At 45.2% G+C, this 19,403-nt stretch overlaps 1 long non-coding RNA gene across 1 annotated transcript in view; it reads right to left on the reverse strand.

Annotated features, from left to right (window-relative positions):
* Positions 1-9,520: 9,520 nt before the first annotated feature.
* The window catches only part of LOC115652247, a 110,088-nt gene continuing 100,205 nt past the window's right edge, over positions 9,521-19,403 (reverse strand). The window contains exon 3 of the long non-coding RNA XR_004000589.1: positions 9,521-9,585. This is a non-coding gene — a long non-coding RNA (uncharacterized LOC115652247). The remainder of the gene's footprint in view (positions 9,586-19,403) is intronic.

The following is a 19,403-nucleotide window of genomic DNA, read 5'->3' on the forward strand; positions in this document are numbered from 1 at the left end:
GCTAGGGTTCGTGTTCCAAAGGGTAGGGCGCCCGGCCCTAGGGTTAGGGCACTTGGAGCTAGAGTTACAGTTCCTATGGGTAGGGCTTCCTGCCCTAGTGTTAGGGTTCCTAAGGGCAGGGCACGTGGAGGTAGGGTTAGGCTTCCTATGGGTAGGGTACTTGGAGCTAGAGTTACGGTTCCTATACGTAGGGCTTCCCACCCTAGGGTTACGGTTCCTAAGAGTAGGGCACTTGGAGCAAGGGTTAGGGTTTCTAAGGGTAGGGATTCCTGCCCTACCTTTAGGGTTCTTACGGATAGGGCACTTGGAGCTAGGGTTAGGGTTCCTATGGGTAGGGCTTCCCATCTTAGGGTTAGGGTTCCAAAGGTAAGGACACTTGGAGCTAGGGTTTGGGTTCCTCTGAGTAGGGCATTTGAGCTAGGGTTAGGGTTCCAATGGGTAGGGCACTTGGAGCTAGGGTTAGGGTTCCTAAGAGTAGAGGACTTGGAGTTAGGGTTAGGGTTCCTAAGAGTAGGGCACTTGGACCAAGGGTTAGGGTTCTGATTGGTAGGGCACTTGGAGCTAGAGTTAGGGTTCCTATGAGTAGGGCACTTGGAGCTAGGGTTAGGGTTCCTAAGAGTAGGGCACTTGGACCAAGGGTTAGGGTTCTGATTGGTAGGGCACTTGGAGCTAGGGTTAATTTTCATATGGGTAGGGCTTCCTGCCGTAGGATTAAGGTTCCTAAGTGTGGGGCATTTGGAGCTAGGGTTAGGCTTCCTATTGGTAGGGCACTTGGAGATACGGTTAGGGTTCCTATGGGTAGGGCTTCTCACCCTAGGGTTAAGGTTCCTAAGGGTAGGGCACTTGGAGCTAGGGTTATGGTTTCTATGGGTAGGTCACTTGGATCTAAGGTTTGGGTTCTTACTGGTAGGGCACTTGGAGCTAGGTTTAGGAATCCTATGGCTAGGGCTTCCCGCCCTAGGGTTAGGATTCCTAAGAGTAGGAAACTTGGAGCTAGGGTTAAGGTTCCTAAGGGTAGAGCACTTGCAGCTAGGGTTAGGGTTTCTAAGGTTAGGGAACTTGGACTAGGGTTAGTGTTCCTATTGGTTCAGCACTTGAAGCTAGGGTTAGGGCTTCTATGGGTAAGGATTCCCACCATAGGTTTAGGGTTCCTAAGGGTAGTGCACTTTGAGCTTGGGTTAGGGTTCCCATGGGGACGGCATCCCACCCAAGTGTTAGGGTTTCCAAGGGTAGGGCAGTTGGAGTTAGGGTCAGGGTTCCAACACGTAGGACTTTCAACCATAGGATTAGGGTTCATAAGGGTAGGGCACTTGGAACTAGGGTCAGTTTTCTCATTAGGGTGGGAAGCCCTACTACTGTTAGGGTTCCTAAGGGTAGGGTAGTTGGAGCAAGGGTCAGGGATCCAACACATACGGCTTCCAGCCATAGGATTAGGGTTCCTATGGGTAGGGCACTTGGAGCTACGGTAAGGGCTCCTATGGGTAGGGCTTCTGCCCTAGGGTTAGGGTGCCTAAGGGTAGGGCTTTTGGAGGTAGAGTTAGGGTTCCTATGCGTAGAGCCCTTGGAACTAGGCTCAGTTTTCCTATTAGGAAGGCTTCCCACCCTAGTGTTAGGGTTCCTATGGGTAGGGCACATGGAGCCAGGGTTAGGTTTCATATGGGAAGGGCACTTTGAGCTAAGGTTAGGGTTCCTAAGGTCAGAGCACTTGGAGCTAGTTTAAGCGTTCCTATGGGTAGGGCTTCCCACCCTAGGGTTAAGGTTCCTAAGGGAAGGGCACTTGGAGCTAGGTGTAGGGTTCCTATGAGTAGTGCTTCCCACCCTAGTGTTAGGGTTCTTAAGGGTAAGGTACTTGGAGCTAAGGTTAGGGTTCATAAGGGGAAGGTGTTTGGAACTAGATTAGGGTTCCTGTGGGTAGGGCACTTGAAGCTAGGGTTAGCGTTCCTATGGGTAGGACACTTGGAGCTAGGGTTAGGGTTCTTATGGATGTGGCAGCCGGCCACAGGATTAGGTTGCCTACGGGTGGGGCACTTGGTCGAGGTTAGAGTTCCAATGGATAAGGCATTTGGAGCTAGGCTTAGGGTTCCTATGGGTAAGGCTTCCCTTCCTAGGGTTAATGTTCCTAAGGGCAGGGAACTTGGAGCTAGGCTTAGGAATCCTATAAGTAGGGCTTCAAGCCCTAGGGTTAAGGTTCCTAAGGGTAGGGCAATTGTAACTAGGATTAGGGTTCCTATGGATAGGTCTTCCATCCCTAGGGTTAGGGTTCCTATGGGTAAGGCACTTGGAGCTAGGGTTAGGGTTGCTATGGGAAGGGCACTTGGAGCTAGGGTTAAAGTTTCTAAGAGAAGGGCACTTGGATCTAGGGCTAGGGTTCCTATCTGTAGGGCACTTGGAGCTAGGGTTAAGGTTCCCATGGGAAGGTTCCCCACCTAGGGTTAGGGTTCCTATGGGTAGGGCACTTGGCGCTAAGGATAGGCTTCATATGGGTAGGGCTTCCCCTCTAGGGTTAGCATTCCTATGGGTAGGGCACTTGGAGGTAGGGTTAGGGTTCCAATAGGTAGGGCTTCTCGCCCCAGGGTTAGGGTTCCTAAGTGTAGGGCACTTGGAGCCAGGGTTAGAGTTCCTATGGGTAGTGCACTTGGAGCAAGGCTTAGGGTTTCTATGGCTAGGGCACTTGGAGCTAGGGTTAGGGATCCTTATTTTAGGGCACTTGAAGCTAGGGTTATGTTTCCAGTAGGTAGGACACTTGGAGCAAGGGTTAGGGTTCCTATGGGTAGGGCTTCCTTTCTAGGGTTAGTGTTAAGGTCCCTAAGGGGAAGGCACTTGAAGCTAGGATTAGGGTTCCTATGGATAGGGCATTTGGAGCTACGGTAAGGGTTCCTATGGGTAGGGCTTCCGCCTTAGGGTTAGGGTTCCTATGGGTATGGCACATGGAGCTATGGTTAGGTTTCATATGGGAAGGGCACTTGGAACTAGGGTTAGGGTTCCTAAGGGAAGGGAACTAGGAGCAAGATTTAAAGTTCCTAAGGTAGGGCACTTGGGCTAGGGTTAGGGTTCGTATGGGTAGGGCACTTCAAACCAGGGTTGGGGTTCCTAAGTGTAGGGCACTTGAAGCTAGGGTTAGGGTTCCTATGGGTACAGCACATGGAGCTATGGTTAGGTTTCATATGGGAAGGGCACTTGGAACTAGGGTTAGGGTTCCTAAGGGAAGGGAACTAGGAGCAAGATTTAAAGTTCCTAAGGTAGGGCACTTGGGCTAGGGTTAGGTTTCGTATGGGTAGGGCACTTGGAGCAAGGGTTAGGGTTCCTATGGGTAGGGCTTCCCGCCCTAGGGTTAAGGTTCCTAAGGGTAGGGCACTTGGAGCTAGGTTTAGGGTTCATATGAATAGTGCTTCCTACCATAGTGTTAGGGTTCCTAAGGGTAGGGTACTTGGAGCTAAGGTTAGGGTTCATAAGTGGAAGGTGTTTGGAACTAGATTAGGGTTCCTATGGGTAGGACACTTGAAGCTAGGGTTAGCGTTCCTATGGGTAGGGCTTCCACCCTAGGGTTAGTGTTAAGGTTCCTAAGGGGAGGGCATTTGGAGCTAGAGTTAGGGTTCCTATGCTTAAAGCCCTTGGAACTAGGGTCAGTTTCCCTATTAGTAGGGCTTCCCACCCTAGTATTAGGGTTCCTATGGGTAGGACACTTGAAGCTAGGGTTAGCGTTCCTATGGGTAGGGCTTCCACCCTAGGGTTAGTGTTAAGGTTCCTAAGGGGAGGGCATTTGGAGCTAGAGTTAGGGTTCCTATGCTTAAAGCCCTTGGAACTAGGGTCAGTTTCCCTATTAGTAGGGCTTCCCACCCTAGTATTAGGGTTCCTATGGGTGGGGTACATGGAGCTAGGGTTAGGGTTCTTATGGGTGGGGCAGCCGGCCACAGGGTTAGGTTACCTAAGGGTGGGGCACTTGAGCCAGAGTTAGGGTTCCAATGGGTAAGGCACTTGGAGCTAGGGTTGGGTTTCCTAAGGGTAGGGCACTTGGACCTAGGCTTAGCGTTCCTATGGGCAGGGCTTCCCTTCCTAGGGTTAATGTTCCTAAGGGCAGGGAACTTGAAGCTAGACTTTCGGTTAATATACGTAGGGCTTCAAGCGCTAGGGTTAAGGTTCCTAAGGGTAGGCCAATTGTAACTAGGATTAGGATTCCTATGGGGAGGGCTTCCCAACCTAGGGTTAGGGTTCCTAAGGTTAGGAAACTTGAAGCTGGAGTTAGGGTTCCTGTGGGTAGGGCACTTGGGCTAGGGTTAGAGTTCCTAACGGTAGGGCTTCCCGGCATAGGGTTAGGGTTTCAAAGGGTAGGGCACTTGTATATAGGCTTAGGGTTCCTATGAGTAAGGCTTTCTGCCCTAAGGTTTAGGTTCTTAAGAGTAGGGCACTTGAGCTAGGGTTAGGGTTCCTAGGGGAAGGGCTTCCCACCCAAGAGTTACGGTTCCTATGAATAGGACACTTGGAGCTAGTGTTAGGGTTCCTAAGGATATGGTACTTGGAGTTAAGGTTAGGGTTCATAAGGGGAAGGTATTTGGAACTAGATTAGGGTTCCTATGGGTAGGGCACTTGAAGCTAGGGTTAGCGTTCCTATGGTAGGTCACTTGGAGCTAGGGTTAGGGTTCTTATGGGTGGGGCGGCCGGCCACAGGGTGATGGTTTCCTAAGGGTGGGGCACTTGAGCTAGGGTTAGGGTTCCAATTGGTAAGGCTCTTGGAGCTAGGGTTGGGTTTCCTAAGGGTAGGGCACTTGGAGTTAGGCTTAGCATTCCTATGGGTAGGGCTTCCCTTCCTAGAGTTAATGTTCCTAAGGGCAGGGAACTTGGAGCTAGACTATACATAGGGCTTCAAGTCCTAGGGTTAAGGTTCCTAAGGGTAGGGCAATTGTAACTAGGATTGGGATTCCTATGGGGAGGGCTTCCCAACCTAGGGTTAGGGTTCCTAAGGTTAGGAATCTTGAAGCTGGGGTTAGGGTTCCTATGGGTAGGGCACTTGGGCTAGGGTTAGGGTTCCTAACGGTAGGGCACTTGGATCTAGGGCTAGGGTTCCTATGGGTTGGGCACTTGGAGGTAGGGTTAGGGTTCCAATACGTAGGGCTTCTCGCCCTAGTGTTAGGGTTCCTAAGTGTAGGGCACTTGGAGCTAGGGTTAGAGTTCCTGTGGGTAGTGCACTTGGAGGTAGGGTTAGGGTTCCAACAGGTAGGGCTTCTCGCCCCAGGGTTAGGGTTCCTAAGTGTAGGGCACTTGGAGCTAGGGTTAGGGTTCCTATGGCTAGGACATTTGGAGCTAGGGTTAGGGATCCCATGGTAAGGGTTTCTCACCATAGGGTTAGGGTTCCTCTGGCTAGGGCACTTGGAGCTAGGGTTAGGGTTCCTATAGGTAGGGCTTCCCAGCCTAGTGTTAAGGTTCCTAAGGGTAGGGTTCTTGGAGGTAGGGTTAGGGTTCCTATGGATACAGCTTCCTGCCCTAGGGTTTGGGTTCCTAATGGTAGAACACTTGGAGAGAGAGTTAGGGTTCCTATGGGTATGGGTTCCCGCCCTAGGGTTAGGGTTCCTATGGGTAGGGCACTTGGAGCTAGGATTAGTGTTCCTAGGGGTAGGGCACTTGGAGTTAGGGTTATGGTTCTTATGGATTTTGGCTTCCAGCCCTATGGTTAGTGTTTCTAAGGATTGTGCCCTTGCAGCTAGGGCTAGGGTTCCTATGGGTAGGACATATCGAGCTAGCGTTATGTTTACTACAGTGTAGAGCACTTGGATATAGGGTGAGAGTTCCTATGGGTAGGGCATATCGAGCTAGGGTTAGGTTTACTACAGTGTAGAGCACTTGGATATAGGGTAAGAGTTCCTATGGGTAGGATATTTGGAGCTAGGGTTAGGGTTCCTATGGCTAGGGCACTTAGAGTTTGGGATATGGTTCCTAAGGGTAGGGCACTTCGAGTTATGGTTAAGATTCCTATGGGTAGGGCACTTGGAGCTAGGGTTAGGTTTTCTAAGGGTAGGGCACTTGAAGCTAGGATTAGGGTTCCTAAAGGTAGGGTACTTGGAGCTAGGGTTAGGGTTCTTATGGGTAGGGCACTTGGAACTAGGGTTAGGTTTTCCATGGGTAGGGCATTTGTAGCTAAGGTTAGCGTTCCTATTGGTATGGCACTTGGAACTTGGGTTATTGTTGCTATGAGTACGGCTGTCTGTCCTATTGTTAAGGTCCCTAAGCATAGGGCACTTGGAGCTAGAGTTAGGGTTCATATGGGTAGATGCCCCACCCTAGGGTCAGGTTAGGATTCCTATGGGTAGAGCACTTGGAGCTGGGTTAGGGTTCTTGTGGGTAGGGAACCTTGCCCTAGGGTTTGCTTTCCTAAGGGTAGGGCACTTTGAGCTAGGCTTAGGGTTCCTATGGTTAGCGCACTTGGAGGTAGGGTTAGCGTTCCTCTTGGTACGCCACTTGGAGCTTGGATTAGGATTCCTGTGGGTAGGGCATGTGGAGCTAGAATTAGACCCTACCCTAGGGTTAGGGTTTCTATGGGTATGACATTTGGTGCTAGGGTTAGGGTTCCTATAGGTAGGGCACGTGGATCTAGGATTGGTTTCCTATGGGTAGGGCATCCCGCCCTAGGGTTAGGTTTCCTAAGGGTAGGGCACTTGGAGCTAGAATAAGTGTTCCTATGGGTAGGGCTTCCCGCCCTAGTGTTGAGGTTCCTAAGGCTAGGGTACTTGGAGCTAGAGTTAGGGTTCCTACAGGCAGGGCTTCCTGCCCTTGGGTTAGGGTTCCTATGTATAGTGCACTTGAAGCTAGGGTTAGCGTTCCTATGGGCAGGGCTTCCGCCCTAGGGTTAGGGTTCCCATTGGTAGTGCTTCCCGCTTAAGGGTTACGATTCCTAAGGGTAGGGCACTTGGAGTTTAGGTTAGGGTTCCTATGGGTAGAGCACTTGGAGCTAGGTTTAGGGTTGCTATGGGTAGGGCTTTTGAAGCTAGGTTTAGGGTTCTTATTGGTAAGGCACTTGGAACTAAGGTTATTGTTCCTGTGAGTAGGGCTTCCCGCCCTAGTGTTAGGGTTTCTAGGGTTAGGCCATTTGGAGCTAGAGTTGGAGTTCCTATAGTTAGGGCACCCTGCACTACGGTTAGGTTTCATTAGAATAGAGCACTTGAATCTAGGGTTATGGTTCCTATGGGTATGTCTTCCCACCCTAGGGTTAGGATTCCTATAGTTAGGGTACTTGGAGCTAAGTTTAGGGTTCCTATTTGGAGAGCACTTGGAGCTAGGGTTAGGGTTCCTATGTGTAGGGCTTACCACCGTAGGGTTAGGGTTCCTAGGGTAGTGCACTTGGAGCTAAGGTTATGGTTCCTATGGGTAGGGCACCCTGCCCTCGTGTTAGAGTTCCTATTGGTAGGGCACTTGGATCTAGGGTTAGGGTTTCTATGGGTAAGGCTTCCCGCCCTAAGGTTAGGGTTCTTAAGGGTAGGGCACTTGGAACTAGGGTTAGGGTTCCTGTGGGTAGGGCTTTCCGCCCTAGGGTTAGAGTTCCTAAGTATAGGGCTCTTGGAGCTAGGGTTAGGGTTCCTATAGGTAGGGCTTCCCGTCCTAGGGTTAGGGTTCATAAAGGCAGGGCCCTTGGAGCTAGTGTTAGGGTTCCTAAGGGTAGGGCACTTGGAGCTAGGGTAAGGATTCCTATGGCTAGGGCTTCCTGCCCTAGGATTAGGGTTTCTAAGGGTAGGGCACTTGGAGCTAGGGTTAAGGTTCCCATGGGTAGGGCTTCCAGCCCTAGTTTTAGGTTTCCTAAGGGTAGTGCACTTAGAACTAGGGTTAGGGTTCCTACCGTTAGGGTTTCCCACCCTAGGTTTAGGGTTCCTATGAGTAGGGCACTTAGAGCTAGGGTTAGGGTTTCTATGGGTAGGATTTCCCGCCCTTAGGGTTAGGGTTCCGAAGGGTAGGGCACTTGGAGCTAGGGTTAAGGTTCCTATGGGCAGTGATGAGCTGCCAAAATATTAACAACCGGTTCCCTCATCCTCACCCTATGAGTGGTTCATGCCCCCCTGGGATTCCCGCCCCATCCAACCCCCCATGTTCGTTGAGAGCCCGCCCCGGACCCCTACCCTATCCACCCCCGTTCCCTGTCCCCTGACTACCCCCTGCTGCTCCATCCAAGCCCTGTTCCTTTCTGACTGCCTCCCCAGGACCCTTGCCCCCATTCAATCTCCCAGTTCCCTGCACTCATAGACTCATAGACTCATAGACTCTAGGACTGGAAGGGACCTCGAGAGGTCATCGAGTCCAGTCCCCTGCCCTCATGGCAGGACCAAATACTGTCTAGACCATCCCTGATAGACATTTATCTAACCTACTCTTAAATATCTCCAGCGATGGAGATTCCACAACTTCCCTAGGCAATCTATTCCAGTGTTTAACTACCCTGACAGTTAGGAACTTTTTCCTAATGTCCAACCTAAATCTCCCTTGCTGCAGTTTAAGCCCATTGCTTCTTGTTCTATCATTGGAGGCTAAGGTGAACAAGTTTTCTCCCTCCTCCTGATGACACCCTTTTAGATACCTGAAAACTGCTATCATGTCCTCTCTCAGTCTTCTCTTTTCCAAACTAAACAAACCCAATTCCTTCAGCCTTCCTTCATAGGTCATGTTCTCAAGACCTTTAATCATTCTTGTTGCTCTTCTCTGGACCCTCTCCAATTTCTCCACATCTTTCTTGAAATGCGGTGCCCAGAACTGGACACAATACTCCAGTTGAGGCCTAACCAGTGCAGAGTAAAGCGGAAGAATGACTTCTCGTGTCTTGTTTACAACACATCTGTTAATGCATCCCAGAATCATGTTTGCTTTTTTTGCAACAGTATCACACTGTTGACTCATATTAAGCTTGTGGTCCACTATGACCCCAGATCTCTTTCTGCCATACTCCTTCCTAGACAGTCTCTTCCCATTCTGTATGTGTGAAACTGATTGTTCCTTCCTAAGTGGAGCACTTTGCATTTATCTTTATTGAACTTCATCCTGTTTACCTCAGACCATTTCTCCAACTTGTCCAGATCATTTTGAATTTTGACCCTGTCCTCCAAAGCAGTTGCAATCCCTCCCAGTTTGGTATCGTCCGCAAACTTAATAAGCGTACTTTCTATGCCAACATCTAAATCGTTGATGAAGATATTGAACAGAACCGGTCCCAAAACAGACCCCTGCGGAACCCCACTTGTTATACCTTTCCAGCAGGATTGGGAGCCATTAACAACTACTCTCTGAGTACGGTTATCCAGCCAGTTATGCACCCACCTTATAGTAGCCCCATCTAAATTGTACTTTCCTAGCTTATCTATAAGAATATCATGCGATATCACTCTGACTGCCCCGACACTAATCCACCCCCTCAACTCCCCTGCCATGTATCCAACACCCCCTCCATGCTCCCTGCCCTCTTACCGTGCTTCCTGGAGATGGGGTCCTGACCGGGCCGGGGCCGGGCTGGGCCGCTCAACCGGAGTTGGGACCAGAGCCAGGGTGCTCAGCCGGGGCCAGAGTTGGGGCGCCCAGCTGGCTGGGTCCGGGCTTGAGCTGTGCTTCAGCTCACCACTGGAGGGAGGGAACAGAAGACTCTGATATACTTTCTCTAGACCATTCATTATTGTATATACTTGACTTGTATTCCCTTTTATTCATCTCCTATCTAAGGTGAACAATCCTATTCTTATCCATCTTTCATGGTATAACAGATTTTCCATAGGACGACCATACAGCACACAGTATTCTATATGATGCTACACTGTTGATTTACACAGAGGCACTATAATATTTTCTATATTATCCTCCATCTCAATCCTTACGTATCCTTGCATTTTTTTTTAACAACCACAACTTGACATTGAGCAGGGGGCTTCATTGTACTATCTACAATGACATCTAGATCCCCAAACTTATGTATGACAAATATTTCTATTCAATGGACCGAATCCAACAGAGGGCTCTTCAGATGTTAGGAATTAATGAAATATTTTATAAAATTAATCTATGAAGTCATTTACTCCTGGGTTTTCAACATATTCAATCTACTTTTACTTCTGTTCTGTCTGTTTCTCTCTGCTTTCAATAATTCTTTACTGCTGCTATCCTTAACCCAAAAGTTTTAGTTGTGAAAAGATGTCAGCTTACTTCTGTTTAAGATAATTTCTTTTTTGTGCGGGTAGGGTTGTGAGTGAGAGGGACAATATGGTTATTTAATCCTCTATGTTCCTGTTATATATTTAATCCATAGCAAATTTCTGCTTTTAATCAAGAAGTTGTTGCAGCAGACAGGAATAGCTGAATCACAGAAGCAATAGAACTATGCCCCCCTTTCTCTTGAAACTTACCCTGCACTAAGGGCCTGGAAAAGAGGTACAGAGATCTGTTGCATATACCAGCTGGCTGTATGTCACCCAAGGATTTTTCCCTATACCAGCAAAATTCCCTAGGAGTTGGTGCACTTGAATTTCCAGTCCCTTTTCACCCACAGAGCTAAAACTAGACAATTGGACCCATACAATATGTAAAAATTACCATACTGAGAATGAATGTACAAAGATATGAAAATACTTCTGCATAGGAAGGAAATTGGCAAACAGAAAAAGTTGTTAGTATAAACAGACAAGAAAGGCTGGCATATATTAGCAAAGTTCCATTGAAGAGAGGTCCTGGACTAGTATCTGCAAGAGGTATACTGAAGTTGTATTTGTAGCATTTAACCATCTTAAAAACAAAACTAAATTTTGGAAATATTTGTAGTGAAGGCATCAAATCAGAAGCAAAAGAGTCAAGAAAGATATCATTAGAAGCTTACACATTCATGATCAAGAGAACTGCTAACTTGTTGAAAAAATTATGGGAAAGATATGCAAGAAAAGAGTATATAATCAAGCGGCATAGTTGACAGAATTATAAAGCTAGGGTAAAAACCTCAAACAGCTGTACTTCAAAACAATTCATTGTTTGCTTTGGACACCAAAGAAAGCAATCAGACAGAATGGGATTAAGCAATAGTAGGAATTGTTAAAAATAATTTATGTAGCTAGATTCTTAGAGATGGTGTAGTGGGGTAGTCACCCCACTCCTGCCTAGAGGGCTGTGGCTGGGGAAAGGCTGATTGGGGAAGCAGCCACAGCTGAGGCCACACTCCAATCAGGCCACAGCTGGCCCTATCAAAGGGCTAAGAGCCAAGATCTCAAGAGACACTCTCTCTAGCTTCAGAGAGAGAAGGACCTGGCTGCTTGAGAAGCAGAGAAAAGTATCTAGGGTGGAGCAGTGCTGGAGAAGGGCAGAGGGAGCTGGTGAGCTCCAGCCTAGCTAAGCCCCAGGCTGAGTTAAGGGCCCCCAAGAGTACTAGGGCTGCAGAGGGGCAGTCCAGAGATAGGCAGAGACAGCTGGTCTAACCTCCCCTTCCTGATGATGAGTGGTTTATAGACTGCAGTCTGCCCCAGGGAATGGGGGCTAAATGATGAGTTGCAATAGCCACTGAGGCAAAGTGGGGATAGAGGATTGGGGGCTCCCCTGGGTGGGGAGACCCAGAGACTGGGGGTACTACAGAGGGCAGAATACCAAGAGAAAGGGCATCAGAATCCAGGAGGGACATAGGCACCAGTGGCAGGTGAGGCACTAGCCTGCAGAGGGCTGGAAGAGCTAATTCCCAGGATGACCAGCAGGAGGTGCCATGCCAGTGAGTTGTGACTCTGCCCATGTTGAAAGTAAGGACTGTAGTTTCTTCTATATACAGTTAATTACATGAAATACAAACATTATATTTTACACAATAAACAAGTAAAATGACAAGACAGTCTGGGCTGGAAAACTCAGGAACTAGAAATGGGCTGAAGTGGATATATTTGGTTTTGTAAAATCTAATCCATTGGGTTCAGGTTTTACAAAACCTGATGAGGTTCAGATCTGGATTCCATTTTATCTGAAACCTCAAAGTCTGCGGAGGCATTCAGATAAAAGGTTAGCTTTGTCCCAAAGCATTATGCCAAATTCTCTTACAAGAGGGACGAGAGGGTTTCTTTATTCTTCTCCACCTGTAGTATCTCAGCTTTTAAGAGGTCCTGAGAAACCAGCAGCTCCATTTGAAGTCAGTGCAAGTTGTTGGGTGCTCAGCACTCTTGAAAACCAGAGCATTTATTTTAAGCCTAACTATGACCTTTGAATTCTAACTTTAAACACCCATTTTTGTGGACTAGAGATTGGCCCAAGCTGCAAAGGCTGTAGCCAGATTTGAATTCCCTCCAAGGTCAGGGCTGTTTGTATATGAGGTTTAGATTCAGTCCTATCTCTAATAGTTCTGAACATTCTGTAACAAATATTCTATCTTGAAATAGGATTGCCTGCCAGTTATTTATGATGCTGCTGTGGTTCTGACACCATGCTACAAATTCCAAAACAACCTAAAAATGCATTGGCTTTGCACAAATATCATCAGTCCATAAAAATCAAATGTGTGACTCTCACGAGTGTCCAATGAAAAAACAAATAAATGATTAACATTTTTTCTCTATTCTTCACATTATCAAACAGGGTGAAGAAGCAGTATGAAGCATCTACTGAAGCAAGGAAGGACATGCCTCATCTGTATCAGACATGTTGATATAATACTGTCCAGTTGATCACTGGAGGCACAAAAAAGTAATGTCATTTAACCAGCTTAGTTAAATTAGTTTCAAGCTATTTTCTCAAAATCAGTACACATAGTGTCCATTGGGAGTTGCATGAACCTGTCCAAAGACAGAATTTGATCTTTTAGTTTGCAAACCATTCAAGTACTATCCATGTTAGTAACTCATCCAGTATGACTTACTCAAACAAATCTCCCACTGACTTCAATGTGAAGTTTACATGTGTAAGGAGTGTGGGAAACTGGCCTATAGGGTACATGGCACCTATCAAGAGTTAATGTGGAAAAGCCAGAAGTCCTCAGGGTATCACTAACCAATGAAACTTTGTTCTGAGGAGTTAATTTATCTTGCTAAGAAACTTGACTGGGTAAAATGTCTCTGGAATTGCTCACAAGTGGAGCTAGCCTCCACTTGCTGATACAGCTTCAACTGAATTAACCCCTTTTATTTTTTTTAAGTCAGTTATTAGTCTAATTTGTCTCAGGATTCTTTCTTCCAAATAAAACACTCAATATAATATCTACTGAAACTAATAAATACCTAGTGAAAATAATGGCACATCCTGTAGCATGGCTAGTGTAGACAGTCTGCATCGTGCTTACAGTGGAGGTGACCCACCAGTTTGCTTACAGATGGTTCAAGTCTCTTGAATAGACAAAGTTTGAAGCAAAGGTGAAAATTGATTTGGAGGGCCATACCTTGAGATATATTAGGGGCACCTGATTTTCAGAGGGAAAGTGCTGAGCACTCTCTCAAAATCAAACCCATAGAAGGCGTCTCAAGTTTGGCCATCCAAAAACTGAGATACCCGAAGTCATCAATCACTTCTGAAATCTTGGCCTAATTAGTCTCCTTGTGCCATGCGTTATTACAGAAAAATTCTGCAGCCTGAGTGGTCTACGCTGCAAGATGCTGAGCACCATTTGCTAGGTCCTGAGGGAGGAAAGGATGGTAGCACCAATGGGGAGCTACAAGATCAGGCCCTAATTATGGGTATGTGATGCACATTTCCATTAACTAAGAAATTACACTTAGATGGCTTGTTTACTGTATTTACGTTCTCATATCTACCATTTCAAAAAGGATTGTCTCCTTGTTGCCTTTCAACTGGTTGAGTGCTCTATATTCACTACTTAATGCAGCCCTGAGTGTTTCCTTGCTTTACATATTAAGAAAATAATGCTGACTTCCCCCCTAGAAAAAACAAGAGATTATATATCCTATCCAATGGTTTTGATGGAGTAGCAAACAATTTGTCTTTCAAGCTAAAGCTCCTATCCAAAATCATATTTTGGTTAGATTGTTGGAAAAATCAATTTGCAAATGAAAAACTTATTAAAAGGAAACAAAATGAATAAAATTGTTATAACTATCAAAATGTTACCTCCACCACCTATCACTCAGTCTCCAGGTGTTCTTTCCCCTTCCTACTGAGACAAAAATGTCAGTGTCAGACACCTGACTTAACTTGGTTACACAGAATATTCAGTGGCCAAATACATCTTTCTGTCCATGTGTTTTCAATTCTTTATGCTATTTCTCTGTAGATTATTCTAAAATAGCTAAGGAAATGTATTGCTGTCCATGACCCAACTCTGGTATACTTTGCAAACAATTGCCTGGGTAGGCAATACATGACAAATCCATGTTTTCAAATTGGCATTTCCAGCTCTGCCGATCCCTTCCTGCCCTCTTAATATTTGAGTCCTGGTTTTCTCTTGGATGGAGTAGCTATTGTGCCAAATTTTACACCAATTTGGTGACAAGAAAAAGCTGAGACCATCAAATTCTCTTTGACATATGATGGAATTGGAACTCCACTTTCACATGGGTGAAAGGAGACTGTAGCTGTAGCTCGATATGACAAAGTTTAGCATCCAAATACTTTTGCAATGGGTGCATTGTAAATACTGCAGTACTATAGACAGTGTCTATTTCTTTCTCTTCCTCTGTCTAATTGGCTGCACCACTTAGGTCCCCATTTCTGGCATTACTTTTCCTTAATAGAACACAGTAAGGGCCTGATTCACCACTTCCATACCACTCTCTTTCAGTGGAATTATGCTGGGTAAAATTGGAAGAACACAATGGTGGATCAAAGCCTAAATATTTAAATAGTAAAATTATATACATTGTTTAGCAAATAGTACACATGTATCTTATATACACATATATGAGAAACTACAATGTATAAACATACACATATGGATGGATTTGAATCTGAGGATTTACCCGTTTAGCAGGCTGCTTTCTCCCTTCCCTGTTAGCACTGAGAATGAAGCCCCAGCTTGAGTAATTAGAGATATTGTTGAAACACACAAACTCTTTATATAAATCTAAATGAATCAAGTGATATAGCCAAAGATTTGGAGTTTCAGATACACTCTATAGATCATTTGACAAAAATGCAGTGAAGCAAAGTCCAGACCTAAATTTTGTACATGTCTATCAAAAACAAAAACCGTCAAAAACCTTGTCTGGTCTCAGATGAAATATGGACTGTGAATGCTAGAACAACTGCTTAGATGAAGCTCTGCAGAAAGTATTCAAGGTTATTAGGGTGGCTGGGACAGCATATTTGCAGCCCCACCTCACTTTGAGTGGGAGTTCTCAGTTGTCGGTGGGATTTGTTTAGAGGCACTGGGATGGTGATTCCTAAGGTATTACATAAAGATATCTTTAAAAGGAAATATGAAGATCATTTACAGATTAAAAAAAAATTAAGAGAAACAGACATTTTATGCTGGGATTATATGAACAGTAACATTAAGGAAACTGTCAATGCTTGTTGCATTTGCCAAAAATACAGAACAAGTCACACAAAAGAGCCTGTTTCATGGCACAGGAAAAACTGGGTGTAGATTTGCTTACACTTGCTGGGGAGGGGCGGGAAATACTTGCCTTAGACTATTATTCTCACTTCTCTGGGACAGCCTTACTAGAAGATACTACAGCAAACCAGCTAATTGTGCATATCAAATCTATTTTTGCTAGACATGTATCAGAGGAGTAGCCGTGTTAGTCTGGATCTGTAAAAGCAGCAAAGAGTCCTGTGGCATCTTATAGACTAACAGACGTTTTGGAGCATGAGCTTTCGTGGGTGACATGCATCCGATTAAGTGAGTATTCATCCACAAAAGCTCATGCTCCAAAACGTCTGTTAGTCTATAAGGTGCCACAGGATTCTTTGCTGCTTTTGCTAGACATGGTATACTTGACACACAAAAATATCTAACAATGGCCTATAGCGTATTTGGCCTGAGTTTAAGCAGTTTGCACTGAAGTACAGGTCTAGACATGTAACCACTCCTCTCCATTATTCAACATGTTGGTGGGAAACAGTGTCAAAATAAGAAAGCTTGTACTGAAAAAGACTGTTGAGTCAGACTTTTATCTATATTTAGCACTGTTAAATTGCAAAATGGCACCGATGAGGCATGGGTTTTCACCTGATGACATTTTGTTCAACAGAAAACTGAACATTGCCTGTTAGAAACTGAGGTTGCTGGGGACTTGCGCATGTGCAAAGAGACAGACACAGCAAAACAAACACTCAATATGATTTGGAGTACTCAGAGCTGCCACCTGTTCAAGAAAATGGCACTATGTGTTTCTATGATGAGAAACAGCAGTGGTGTCACAAAAGGTTGTCATCACAGACAGACATACTAGCGAGGAATAGGTTACACCAAAATACAGAAGGGAAGGAGATAAGAAGCACTGAGTCTGCTGTTTTGCTCAGAAGGGTCTTGGGCAGGCAATAACCACAACAGCTTGAAAATAACAGGTCCCCAGATCATGAAACAACCAGAACATAGGGATTTGCTGCCTCCTGATGGCAGCAGTGTTGATGTTCTAGGGGGGTCCTCTGCTGGTCCAAATGAGAGCAGGTCACCTCAAAGACTAACTGAAAATTGTTTGCAAGTTTAGTTATTGGGTTTGTTTATAAGTATTTGTTATTGCCAGGAATGAATAACTGCAGCTGAGCCTGAGACTAGCTAGCTCAAGTAGACTAATGAACACATGAGAGCCTCAGCAGAACCATCTGATTGGCTGTGGGGAACCGCAGATGTGCTCAGGGCTGCTCAATGTTTAGCCCACAACTATGATTGCACCTATGCCTGCCTTGTCCACAGCCTTGCTCCAGCCCAGCTCAGTTTCTGACTCTGGCTTTGACCCTTGGCTCTGACTCCTGGTTCCTTACCTTGGCTCTGACCACTAGCCATGACTGCCTACGCCTCAGTTGTTGACAATAATTGCATGTTATATTAATGTTGTTTTTTTATTAGTTATCAAGTTTTGACTTGGAAAGGAAAATATGGTATTGGGGACTGTGCCTTTAGGGGATGTGCCTTTCCGGACAGAGTCTGGGTGGGGCACTATGAAACTCTTGTTGTTATACACAGACAAGAAGAACATGGACACTGAATGTAACAGATCTCCTGCAAGATCCTTAAGCTCTGAGTGATCACTGAACACCACAAAGGCAAATGTCTGTAAGGAATGCCACATCTTAAAGGTTAATTTCAATAACTAGAAAATAGCAGAAAGTGAAAACAACATTATACAGGTAGAACAATTCCACTTAGCTCACAAAAATATCAACTATGAATTCCCGTATGCAAACCAGGACAACACAGCTCATATTGTTCAAATTATCAGCGTTTTATGGGTCGTCTCATTTTTCTTTTATAACCTGTGTCTTGTTCTTGAATTTTCCAGTTTCCAAAGTCCTCTAGTCCATGAATCATGCATTTCTTCTCAGCCTCCAGACCTGGAGATTTGAGAGCAAACTTTGCACTGAGTTAGACAGATGTAAATGCAGACTAAGTCCATTGAAGTTGATGAAATTCCCTGAGTTTACACTAATGTAACTGAAACCAGAATTTGAAACTGAGGAGGGCATATGGTTTTTAGTAACAAACACAATAGATGCTGAGTGGAATGCTATGTACTATATATGCCTAACAAAATGCTTTCAAAGGTGTGGGAGAGCCTTTCAATGGAAAAACTCAGGCATAAAGGGGGAAATCTCACTCTATACTCTGTCTTAGTGGAACTATTGAGGTTCAACATCATAGAGCCAAGGGCAGGATACGGGTGCTTCCTGCATAGAGTGGAACTGAGATTCTGGATGGTTTATTGTGCTTGACCATTGAGATTTTGGAGAGGGACCAATCAGGAGGCCAGTGGACACATCATTATAGGGATCTACTGAATATGTGCCTCAGCCTAGCCAGGAAGCACAACCTGAGGCGCTCTAGTACTATGATGGGTACCCTGGAAATACCAGTTTCATTAAAGAGATTTTTACTGAGCATATAGAAAGTCCAGTGTTTATGCTGAGAAGTCTGTGTTTGACTGGTAGCAGTATGCTCCAGCTTGTACTCCTAAGCCCCTGATGTCACAACTACACCACTTGGTCCCTTTGGGCACCTGATCCTCTCTCTCCAGTTCCACTCATCACACTGCAACATGTGGAGTAAAACAGACAGAAACTAGTGATTCTGATGCCATTTCACAGCCTCCCTCCCCTGCAAATCTCCCTTGTGCCAAGACTAGCACGTAGGGGAGGGTTTTGCCCCAAAGGAACAGCTCCAGCACAGAATACTTGGGCATCTGGAACCTATTCACAGGAGTAGTCCCAAACCCACGAGGCACTAAGGAACCCACTACACTTACAACAGTCTTCCAGGAGTAATGACAAACAACCCAGCCCTTTATGAGATAAACAACACCGAGTTTATATATGTTGCTGAACAATTACTCTTGCAATAACCATATAGAACAAAGGAGAATTGTAAGTAATAATATTTTGAGTCCCATGAGAGAAAGAGAAGGAAAAGATCAGACAAATGTGTCTGACTTTTTCTGAACTCCATGATGCGTCCACATTTGCTTGTTCGCTATTTACCCTGTAGCAATTGCCTACTTGTTTGTGATGTATACTTGGACAGCTTTTTTAAATAAATACAACATGGAAAGATAAAAATATAGATTATCATATGCAGTGTTGTTGTATCCATTTAGGTCCCAGGATATTACAGAAACAAGGTGGGTGAGATAATATATATTTTACTGGAAGAGACTCAAAAGCTTCTCTGTCTCTCACCAACTGAAGTTGGCCCAATAAAAGATATATTACCTCACCCACCCACCTTGTCTCTCTAATAGGTTATTATACATGTTCTAAGTAAATAAGGTGTCATTCCTTGTTAAGTCTTGAAGGGGCATACTTATAAGAAAGTTCTTGTTAGAGAAAGTGAAACAGATCAAACTAACAGCTGCATGTGCAATGAAATAATGTTGGAGTTAATCTATTGCTATGTCTTTATTTTGATGGGTTGTTGTTATTTTTAACTGACACTGCTGTTCTGTGGTCTATCACTGAATACCAGAAGTTCTAAAGTATAGGTAAGGTGTATACTGCATATAATCTGCCTGATCTGGATGCATGAAGCTACTAAAACATGCCAGAATGTGATCATTGTAGTGCTGGAATAGGTTAAGAAATGATTTGTAATTAATAGGAGATTGCTCTAAATCTGAGCTGGGGTTACATTTTGTCATCAACCGAGCCTCCATTGTGATACCTGCCAATTCACACAATAATGTACATTAGTGGAAGCAGCACACCAAAAGGTTGCATTTGGACAATTATGACTAGGTGAAGATTCAAATCCCTTATTTGGTCCTGTTTATTCATCCCTGCAGGCAGCAGAATAAGTAAATTGTTAACCAAGGGCCAATTCA

Source organism: Gopherus evgoodei, chromosome 5 (assembly GCF_007399415.2).
Source record: "Gopherus evgoodei ecotype Sinaloan lineage chromosome 5, rGopEvg1_v1.p, whole genome shotgun sequence".
In the NCBI taxonomy this organism is placed as follows: Eukaryota; Metazoa; Chordata; order Testudines; family Testudinidae; genus Gopherus; species Gopherus evgoodei.